A 12017-nucleotide genomic window follows, 5' to 3' on the forward strand; every position below is an offset into this window, starting at 1 on the left:
TACAGTGAAGCCTTGTGTCGCGACCATAATCCGTTCCCAGACTCCTGGCATGACTTGATTTGGTCATGTCTGGACGCACAACCGACTGCGCATGTGCAGTAAAAAAAATAGCACCAAAGGAGAAATCAGCACAGAAAGGAAATCTTTCCGTGGCAATTTTGTTCGCCACCCGATTTTTGAATTGTGACCCGATTCAAAAATCGAGTGGATTTTTTGTTTGCCACCCGATTTGGTTACAAACAGGAGCGTTCGTGACCCGAGGTTCCATTGTACATGAAAAGATATCTCAAGCATTGTGCAAAAAGTATTTGAAATCCTGAAAGATTTTAATGAAATCTATTTAGTTCAAGGCATTAAATACTAAAGCCCCACTACATAATTCCCCATATTTAAACTAGGGGACAAGAGTAGCCTAAGACATCCATTCTTCGAAGGCAGCCTGTCCTGTCTTCTGCCATATCTCCCTCAGTACATCACCACATTAATGCAGTTCCTCTCCTGTCTACACCATTCTCTTGTATTCCATTCATTATCACAGTTGATGGTGAATGATTCTAGTACCACAATTCCTTACTAGTCAGTCACATTACATTCATTCCTGTGGCTGCTCTGATGTCACTACACAGCCACCAGCCTAACTATCCATAAAGAGCCATCAAATTGAACCCCTCTGAAACTCCTCCTCACAATCCCCAACCTCAAGTTCCACTCAAGTCAAGTAAGGAGACGGCTTCCGCTGGAACTCCTGCTGGGGAGAGTGTTCCCCTGCCTGTCTCAAAAATGGCTGGAAACTGCAACACTCCTAAGTTCAAATACTCTGAAGTGCTTTCACAACTTCACTTTCTCTTTCCATATTGGGCTGATGTTAAATTTATTGCTGATTTAAAATTAATGGGGCCAAAATGAAACCATGCATGAATACACCTGCCTTCCAATGTCAATATAATTCCAAATATGGAAACATGTATGACTATGAATTACGCCCAAAACACAAAGAATGAAAACAAAATTTGCCTTGTTTTTACAGAAAGTAAGCTTTTTTAGGTATGAGGGGTTTTTTTTTAAACTGAAATGAGCTACACAAACTGAAAATGCAAATGTGAGTATTTCAATAGAAAAATCACAGAATCCAATAACCATCGTATGTGATATAGTGCCTATCTTAATATTAACAGGAATGAGGCTATGTAATAGATCAAAGTAAGTTAAATACTTCAAGTTTCTCCATTCTTAGCTAAGGGTCAACCCTTAAACCAGGGCTCTCTTAAACCAGAGACTTGCTGTACACTGACATCTCAGCCTGAAGAAGAAATTATGATAATTTTGCATTTATTAAGATTAATAGGGTTAAATTGCCAAGATTTTACATAAGATCTACCTATGTGTACAATATTTGGTTCCTCCGCAACTTGTCATATCCATCAGTTACTGACACTTTTACTAGTCTTTTGTTCTTGAACTCCCCGTGTGGGATTTGAAAGGCTACATATTGTAGCATGGTTCAAGTATTATGAAATGTTTCCCTAGAAATTGTAAGAAATATTATGAAATGTTTCCCTAGAAATTGTAAGAAATATTCAGAAAACCTTTTGGCATGGTTTTATTGGTTTCTCAATTTTAGTGTTTTATTAATTAATGGTGCATTGCATAAAAATAATGGAAATTGACAAATGTCTCTGGGTTATAAAATGAATATTTGCATTCTATGTTGAGTTTTCAGATGCTAAGGAGTTTTGCTTCCAATCACTATGCAAAGCAACAATCTATATGCTCATTCATGGAGTGATACAAATTCTCACCAATAGTCCAAGTGATTGAAGTATTCTCCATATTCTTGGAATTTGATCATTATTCCCAGCCAGAAAGGTCAACTCTAAATCTAAACACATCTGGAGGGCACTAAATTTGGGGGTTGGGGGGGAGAGACTGGACTAAAACATTATTTGCATATTTAGGTAGAATTCCAGGAATGAAAAAGTCAAATCTATTTTGCACAGCAACCTGCTCCAACTAAAATTTTCAATCATTTTAATTCAGTTATTATACCTATTTTAATATATATTTATGTACCTGACAAAGGTAATTAGAACCACAGTTGATCTTAAATTTGGCTGCTGTTTTGTAGAAAAACTCAGAAAGACAAGTCTGGGATAAATTATCTCCACCTCATTCCACCCAATCTGGTCTCTGTGCTGTAAGAGAGATATTGATTTCATCCAATATGTAGCTCTGCATAGCCATGTTTCTGACTTTACTCATCTCAAATCAATAGTGACCCTAAGACACTCAGATTATCTAAACTAAGTTTGCAAGTGAGGACTCTATTTAGAAACTTCGGGAAAGTGATATATGCATTTTCTAATTGATGAAAAAGAACACATCCTCTGTTACATTCTCAATTATCTTCTCTTCTAGTATTAGTCATTTCTAACAACCAATAAAAATAAAGAGACAGACTTCTTTCTTGTTGCCATTTGCTCTCAATGTGGCTTCCACAGAGGAAAGATTCCAAAGCACTATTTATATTCTTTTTACGTACTGATTCCAGAAAGGCAAGGCAACCTAATAAAATCTCATATCATATAATTTGGCTGGGGCGAAAAAATGGAGAGCTCAATATCAAATGTTTCTAGGAGGGAACCATCTCTTGCCTTAGGAATAGCTCATATTCTGGGGAGGGGATGGTAGCGGAGTGGGAAAAATTGATCAACTCTGTAAAGTACAATGCATTAATTGGAAGTTCACCTAAAAAAAAACTCAACCAACCAACCAAAACCTGACATTTGTCTGTCCAAAAAGATTGATATGAGTCTTAGCTATCTGCTTCATGTGTCCAGGACAGAATAGCATGTTTTTGAAAAGATATCTGGTGATGCTGAAAACAAAGAGCCAGAGGAGAAGAGTTGCTCATTCATACTTTTTCTAAAGATTAGAGTATCACTAAAGTATCGCAGGTATCCTCATCTGGCAGAAATGTTTGGTTAAAAAGAAAAAAGAAAGCACCTGCTTAACTCACAGCATCATTACACAGAAGGTGGCTGGAATTTCTAGATAAACACTTTCTCTAGGTGCCAATTTAGCAAAGCATGTGTAAATTCTAGACTGAAATTTAATAGTTTTCCAGTCTGGGATTAAAATAATATTGGAATTAGATGTAGAAACCCTCATACTTTTATGATATGTTTAGGTATGACTATTAAATAAACTAAACACTATCCAAATCAAACTTTTACTAATATGGTATCTACCTTTTATGTTTGCTGAACATAGGTGGTTAACCACACAAGTTTATTATTTTTAATTAGTGTCAATTAATTCAGCATTTACTTTATATAGCAACTGTTAATTATCTTGGGAAAATTCCTGTTTCATTTTAATTATCTTTTTTCTGTTGTTGCTTATCTACCAGTGCAATAGAGATTATTGACAAATAGACTTTTCTTTCCCTCATGTATGTATTGCAAAGCTCCTTTTGAGTGAAGAGGATTCTCTGGAGTAGGGCAAATAAAGATACAGGAGAGAGAAAAGGAGAAGTTAAAACATGAGGCAGTTACACTAAATTTAACCCATTATTATTTATAGTTTGTTGCACAGTCAGCCAGTTGTTCAAGTTAGATTTGGCATTTTGTCCATCTAATGAGTATTATTATTTATTATCATCAAGCCTTTGACTCATTGTTAACTCCTGATGGCTGCAGTTTTCTTGCCTCCTTCCAAAGGTGAAAAGTGACTGGGTGAAGAACTGATGGTCACCCAGTTTCTAGTCTAGAACCTTAACCACTACACCAAAATGAGTGTCTAAATGTACACTATCATTTAAAATTATAGACAAAGTTTACAAAGTTAGAATTAGAGACTTTAATGAAACGGATTAGCATTTGTCTTTGCACAATAGAAAAAAGGTGCTATGTATATACCCTACCCGAACAAAGCTGAATACCATACATGTAAGTACCGAGAAAACTTAGAATGAATATATATATATATATATATTTGTTTTCTAAGTTGAAATTGTGAATCATAGTTGTTCTTTGTTAGCATATATATAGATATATATATATATATATATATATATATATATATATATATATATATATATATATATATATATATATATATATATATATATATATATATATATATATATACATATATACATACATACACACACACACACATATATACATATACATATACATATACATATACATATACATATATATATATATATATATATATATATATATATATATATATATATATATATACACACACACACACACACACACACACACACACACACACAGCAATCATGCAAAGTATTTTAAAGATCAATATAAAAAAGAATTACTGTTATTAGTATTTATGGACAGTGAATTAGAAAATATGGTACATTGATTTTGCATATGATAATGCAGCAAAATTATTGCATGCACAAAAATGGAAGACTAATGAAATTCCTGCAGTGGAGGAATATATTCTGATTCCTCACTTTCTTTCCTTTTTTCCTTTCAATTTATCTTTTACTCTATGAAAAGTTTTTTTTTTTAAATGAATGAATGAATGAATGAATGAATGAATGTCCCCCCACATGGTTGTTGAGGCCAATTCATAAAAATTGCACAAACTTGTACAAGACTTCCCTATTAGTGTTTGGAAAAAAAAGTCTTATGAAAGAATACTCAATGGATTCTTGATTTCATCATGCATAAACACATTTTATACCAAGAACCTCCCTAGCATAGGCTCTGCTTAGCTTTATTGGAAAGTTAAGAGGGAGCTCCACATCAAGTGCTTCTATGATATCAGTTCTTGATCATTTAAGAATAAGACATGAGTTCATGAAATACAAAAAAGCAGAGTTTGTACTTAGTCCTTAGATGGTCATTTTCCTTTCCCCTGAAATGCAAAAAGGAAAAGCCTGCTCTGGTTGCACTTCTCCTCTAGTGTTCATCATTTTCCATTAGCTTCAGAAATAGTTGTTCAAGGTAAATGTTTAATGAGCATTAAACTAACATCTGCCAATAATTTATACACAAAGCTTCTTACAATGTCAGGTGGGTTGTTCTTTTCCCATCTCTGGGAAAGAGTAATTCATTTTGAAAAGAGTGGCTATCACATTCTGTAGTGGGTTAGTGGGTTAGTCTTGCAGACAGGAATGCTACTATCAATTCTTAATAAAGTTGAAGGGAGTAAATTATTTAACTTGGGAGCTAATTTCCTGTCTGCAAACAGAGGCAGATCTTACAGAAGAATGCTTTTGTGAAAGTCAGGTAGACTGAAACAACTTATTTCATCTTGAAATAACTCAATCATGATCCTCTGTGACCTTCTCAAGATTTTCTTGGTATAGAATTACATCTTGGAAAAATAATGATATACTAACCCCAGATTTGTTGATACTTGATTGTTTTACTGAACTTCCTACAACTCAATTCAACACAACTTGTGTGAACATAGTGCAACTACAGACATACAGAAAACAGATACCACTACCAATGGAAGAGCATATTTGTTGCTCAGGGTAGAACTGTGGGATCCTTTGTGCTCTCTGAGCTTTGTTGTTTTCTTGCATGTGTTTCATTACTAAACTAGTAATGTGCATGATGACATTTGAAGAAAAAAAAACCCGACACACTACAAATACAAACAACCAAACACGCTGCAGGCATGAAAGGACATCATCTGCCTTGATTCTTCTATCCCACTTCTGCATCAAATATTACAATGTGCTTTTATACTTTCAGTTTCTGCTATATATGAGCTGCCCTGACAATTGCACCTATCAATAAATCTATAGCTGTTAGGTACTGTATATTAACAGTTTATTTCCTCTCACACTCCAAAATGTATGAAGTGGTTTTGTTTGACCATTGTCATCGCAGGCTTGTCTAAATTCTGCATACTGCAAAATAGTGAAAAATGCTATGGAGGTGGGTTGGGGAGAAGAAAAGAGAAGGTAGTTCTCAACCCACAACCACATTTGGGAACATAATTTCTGCTGCTAAGCAGGATAGTTGTTAAGTAAGTCATGACCAATTTTACAACATTTTTGTCATGATTAAGTGAATCACTGCAGTTAGGTGAATCATGTGGTTATTAAGCGAATCTTGCTTTCCCCATTGTTTGTTGAAAGCTGGCTGGGAAGGTCAAGAATGATGAACACATGACCCTGGGATGCTGCCATCATAAAAACATGTCAGTTGCCAAGGTTCCAAATTTTGATTATATGACGATGATGACATTGTTATAGTCATAATTGTGAAACTGATCGTACATCATATTTTTCAGTGTCATTGTAAGTTAAAACTGTAATTAAACAGCTGAGTTTAAGTCAAGGACTATCTGTGCCACCAAATTTATAGTGAATACAGTATGAATAAATTTGATATAAAAGTAAATTATGACTGCATACAGAGTATATTGATGAGGAAGGCTTTTCCCATTTGTCTTTCTTTTTTCAAAGTTTAATTGATTCATTTAATTATTGTTTTATGAAATGAATTCCTCTACTGCCCTACCAGATAGAAAAAAAGGAAGAACGGGTGGATAATATTTTCCAAGCATAAATGTTTCATTTAAAACTGAAGATGTATGGTTTTCTCTTCTGAAAAATAAATAACAATAATATGCTTATAATTTGCTAACATGGGGAATGCTCTCATCTGCAATCATTCCAGGGGCGGGATTCTACCTGGTCGGACCAGTTCTATAGAACCGGTTGTTATGATTCTGCCCAGTTTGGAGAACTGGCAAATCACATTACCGGCTGGCCCCTCCCCTCTGCCCACTCACTCCTTACCTGGCATGCGCGCCATCAAACTTGCCTGCTAAGTTGCTATTTTTACTTTTTCCCCCCCTCAACCATCAGCTGTTCTTCTATGCCGGGAGATTTAGATTAGCTAGAAAGCAGGAAATCGTTGGATGTCTTGCTTTCTAGCTAATCTAAAAGCAGAGCTGAACCTTCCTTAGGACTGAAGCTTCTATTTTTCAGTGCAGACACAGGCAGCAGATTGCAGAAAGGTAGATCTCTGAGTGAATCTGTGATCCTGTGAGCAACTCAATCTGCCTGCCTGCTTTGCCTGATTTTGGGTTAAAGTTGCTCTTTTTTAATAAAAAAATCAATATTTACATAAATATTTACAATATTTACATACAAGCGACGCCCAGCCAGTCACATGACCACCAAGCCACACCCACAAATTAGGCCACGCCCACAGAACCATTTGTTAAGAAAATTGAATCCCGCCTCTGTATCATTCCTTAAGTAGAAGCACATTGTTGTTTATGCTGTAAAACCTGGTTTCATCATTCATGCTGAATAATCCCGGGGGCAAAAACTATCTTCATTTTATACTTTGGAGTAACCATTTATGTGGGTCCAGGAAGGACTTAATTAGTAAGAAATTGCTGAAATAAACAGAACTTTAAAACTTAGGATTTTAAAATAGCTGTACTATATTTTTGTGTTTTGAAATCAATGGCAGTTGAATAAATTCTGGAGACATTTTTACTTTTTTTACATAGAGATTCTTTTACTTGCAAGGTTCTGTTAATGAGTTTTACAATAGAGTTAGTGCATCTGGTGGTATGTCATGTCTGGTTTATCTAGGAAGGCTGATATCAATTTACAAATCTGAAAGTTCAAATCTTCCACCTTCTCTTAAACAGCACGAGAAACTAGGGAACATCCCTTCTCAGTTGCTTTCTCCACCCATTATAGGTTATGGCCTCTCTTATCTCATCATTCCCATTTCTTTACACCATGTCTCAAGGTCATTCTCATATACCATGACATACACAAGTATTTCTTAATGACAACATTCTATAATAGAAAGAGGGCTAGCTTTCCCAGATCATTATGGTCATAGGAAAGGATTCTGACAGTGTTTATAATCATATTATTAAATCCCTAGAAACAAGGCATATTTTAAGTTAATAGAACTATCTAAGAACAATTCTGCAGATTTCAGTATAGTTTATTTTGTGCAACACATTAAAATATTAACATGTAACATTAACCTAAAAAATTAAATCCAACTTTATAATTATTAATTTATCAATATATCAGTTCCTGGTGATAAAAGTTGGATTCCATCCTTTAGGTTGATGTTACATGTTAATATTTTAATGTGTTCCACATTACAAGATTGTATACACACATTTACAGATTTATTTATTTATATCCTGCCTTTATTATTTTTACAAATAACTCAAGGAAGTAAATATCCAACACAGCTTCCTAGTTGAACCAAATTCCTGATTTGGGGATTGCTAGAGCTAAACTGGGAGGTTAAAAATCATCCTGGAAAAACTACTTCTATAGTATTTCAGATAAAATAATGTCAGTGTGTTCACGTCTATTCTAAGGGGTCTTTACCACTGTAATCATATGAAACCTGGAAAGATCTAGATACATCACTCAAATTTCTTTTGTTGCTGGTATTTCTAATAAATTGTTATTTTATTAAAATTAACATTATATAATATCTTTAACAGGTATGTTAATTTTGAATCATCACAACTATAGCTTTTATGAAGCTATTTGTTTTTTAAATGTTACTATTTGGAAAAAAATATTTGCAAGCTCATTATATAAAGTATATCAATTTTATAGGTATGTTCATATCTGACTATGTGATAAATTATCACATTAAAGAGCAGAAATAATCAGAGATGAAATAATTGTATTTTGAAAATGGTTATGCATGTACTGAAACTTGTTTTTCACTTCTGTCCAATGGAGTAAAGGAGAGATGTGTACAAAATATAATGAGTTAGTCCATTATTTGAAGCACAGGCGAACTTTCATAAAACTACCATCAATAGTATTGGCTGATGAAATTGGCCTTTTCCTCTAAATAGCTAATGGTAGCCAAAACAGTGACAAACAGAGTAATGTTTTGGGTAGACAAGAGAATTAATGAACTCAATTGAGAAGAGGTTGCCAGCAGACAGCAAAGGCTAAATGTAGTCATCTCTAGATAGACGGCTAAAGACAGCTGTCTTCTTAAATCTTTAATGCCAATGTTACTTAGGATTTATAGCTAGGCAACTCTTCTGACAGAAGGATATGCATGTTCCACATTTACATTACTTTCATTCCACAGGTGTAAAAACAAGCATTATTATTTATTTATTTGCTAATTGTGTACTGTATCCTACTGGACCTGTTTATATTCTGAGTAACTTATAATACTACCATGCAACAGTTGGTAAGATACAAAGAATAAACTGAAATGTCACAGGAAGAAGAGTAATGCAATCAAAAGAGATGTGAATAAAATAGATTAAAAAAACCAAAAGGAACAAAAAAATTTGTTCAGTAGCGATAAAACAGTCGAACACTCAGATTTACTAAAAGAGAAACAATCAACAAAATTCTTTACCAATGTAATTAAATGACAAACATGAATCCTTTCAGTTAATTTGATGCAAACTGAGCAAATCAATACAACAATCAGCAGGAAACACAATTGAATTGTATATTTTCATGCAATAGCATATGTAATCCTTTTAAAAAAATTAAATAAAAAAGAAGAGAGTAAGCCAATGAATATAAATACTACAATAATGCTTCACTGTATAATATTATTTATTTGATTGGTGTGAAATAGTACACTGGTGGACTTATTTAAAAATTAAAAAGCTGAGTGAAGAAATAGGTAGCTCAGGGAAAGAAAATCTCAATTCCATTGTAAACCAGAAGTATTTTGTGTTATAACTGCTAGTCCACTGAGAAAGGAGTCTAACAAAAATCATAGTAGAGTTTCTTGAGGAAAAGCGGGACAGAAATGTTTATTTTAAAGATGGTTATTGTTGTGCCCAATTTATGAGCATTTGATAGATACACACCATATGCAAACACACACATACACGCACACACGCACACACACACGCACACACACACACACACACACACACACACACATATATGTATATGAGAGAGAAGAAAGTTGGGAGGCTATTGTGTATGTGTGGTCAGATATTAATTGCATTCTATCAAGTTGCTTTTGACTCCTAGCAATCATAGAGATAAATTTTCTCTATGACAATCTTTCCTGGCCTTTCAAGCAGTTGACAAAATATCTTGATCTGAACTGGTTTGCCTTAACCTAGCTTAGGGTTAAGTTGGTATTGGTTCAGCACAGGACAGGCCATGATTTGAGGGTGGATATTGCGCAGGCAAAAAAGTATAAATCATCCTAACAGATTGATTTTAATTTATTTTCAAAGCAATGGCACTTTCAAAGGAAACGCTAATACGGGAGAAATATTCTTGCTGTAATCGATCCCGTTTTACGTCTCTTTAGCTTACATAAACACAAATAAAAATATGTGTGCAAACTAAGTTGTCATACTGTTCATTTGAATGATCCAATTTCTCTCCCGTTTCCACTACCACCATCACTATCAAGTTATTCAAAACAGATTTGCTTTTAGTGAAATACGCTATGGTCTAAAACTGAAGACAAAAATTCATCAAAGCCAATAAAAAATACATTAAAAGAGAATGTCTGTGTTTCTTTGAACACAGATGTGGCAGCAGGTATCTCTAATAACATATGATGTAAAGATCAATTTGAATATCAAAGAATATATTGAAATAGTTTCAAAATTGCTACCATTTGGTTGACATAAGTGGACACAGCATAGAAATGTAATGAGCCCCTACATCCTTGCTTTCCTTCCTACTCTCCAAGTGAAAACACTCACAAATTATCTTAAATGAGCAGGCTGCTATAAGGCAGGAGTGAAAAATGTCACATTAATAAAACTATAGAACACTTACTTCATTGTTTGCGCATTGAAAACAATCTGTTTAGAAATGACATCAGCACACTTCAGTAAATAACTGCACTTATAAACCTTTTTAGCTTAGATATAAGGCAAGAAAGCATAAGGCAAGGAAATGTAAAATTGCCAGTTGCTTAGAAGGAACAAGTCTTTAAAACACAAGATCTCTTCTGTTGTAGTTTTAATAGAAATACAATAAAGAAATATCCAGAATAGCCATATCTACACTGCCTGCAGAAAAAAAAGAGGAATGTTTGCATAAAATTTCTATCCTGCATCATAATGACAATGGTGATGATATGATTATATTTAAATAGAAATGCAATACCACTCATAGGAGTATATGTCGAAACCAGATAAACTATGTGTAGATTCCAACTACGATTTTATTCAAACATAAACTGTTCTTTGTGAAATAGGACTTTTGATACCTGAGATAAACCTTGATCCAACAGTGTTATCTATCTTTGATATTTCTATACCACCACAATTACTCATCAGTAGATGTTTCACAAATCAATAAAAATGGCAAAAACCATAATCTTCATAAAGTTCATAAAACATCTATAAAATTAAAAATGCCAATCTGATAATGACATGCCCTACAGTTAGATCAGACTAAGAAAGAGATGCTGAGTTGCCTAAAATTACTTTTATTAAGATAGCCTATTCTCATCAAATCATGAATGTGCTTCTCCTTTGATTTTTGTGTGAATTTGGGTTATGTTTGTCTTAGATGCTTTTGCAATGTTTATCTGTTCACTGCCTTGGTAACAGGTCTTCCTTTCTCTGTCAAGTTCATCTTCTTTATTCTTTACAGACGGGAAGTAAAGTAAATTTGGCGTTAGTCACCAAATGCCTCTCAGAAAAGCGGTTCCAACCACTTTGGGAAATAGCCAGATCTGGGGGAAAGCATATTCCTAAGAGTGAGGGGAGCTTCTGGGACCCCACTTGCATAACTTTCTAACTGAGGAAAATCAGAATATTCATTCATTCATTTCAAACAGAAATGAACATTGTGAAAAAAATGTGCTTCAGTCCCATAAAAAGGAGTATCTCTGGAGATCACCAATCCAAGCTTTGACACATGGTTGCCATTACTGTGAATCTGATCCACAAATACAAGTGTCAATTGCACCTGTTTCTGGACTTAGAGCCCCAACTCCTCTCTGGCATTCAGCATGCAGTCTATGCTCCCTATCCCGATCCTCTTCTGCTTC

General features: G+C 34.3%; 1 protein-coding gene across 5 annotated transcripts in view; it reads right to left on the reverse strand.

The window, feature by feature from the left end:
• The window catches only part of XRCC4 (X-ray repair cross complementing 4), a 96964-nt gene that overhangs the window by 3193 nt on the left and 81754 nt on the right, over positions 1-12017 (reverse strand). The window lies entirely within an intron of this gene.

The sequence above is a fragment of the Notechis scutatus genome, chromosome 2 (assembly GCF_049901735.1).
Source record: "Notechis scutatus isolate UNSWTSFEM ecotype Mainland chromosome 2, rNotScu1.2, whole genome shotgun sequence".
Lineage (NCBI taxonomy): Eukaryota > Metazoa > Chordata > Lepidosauria > Squamata > Elapidae > Notechis > Notechis scutatus.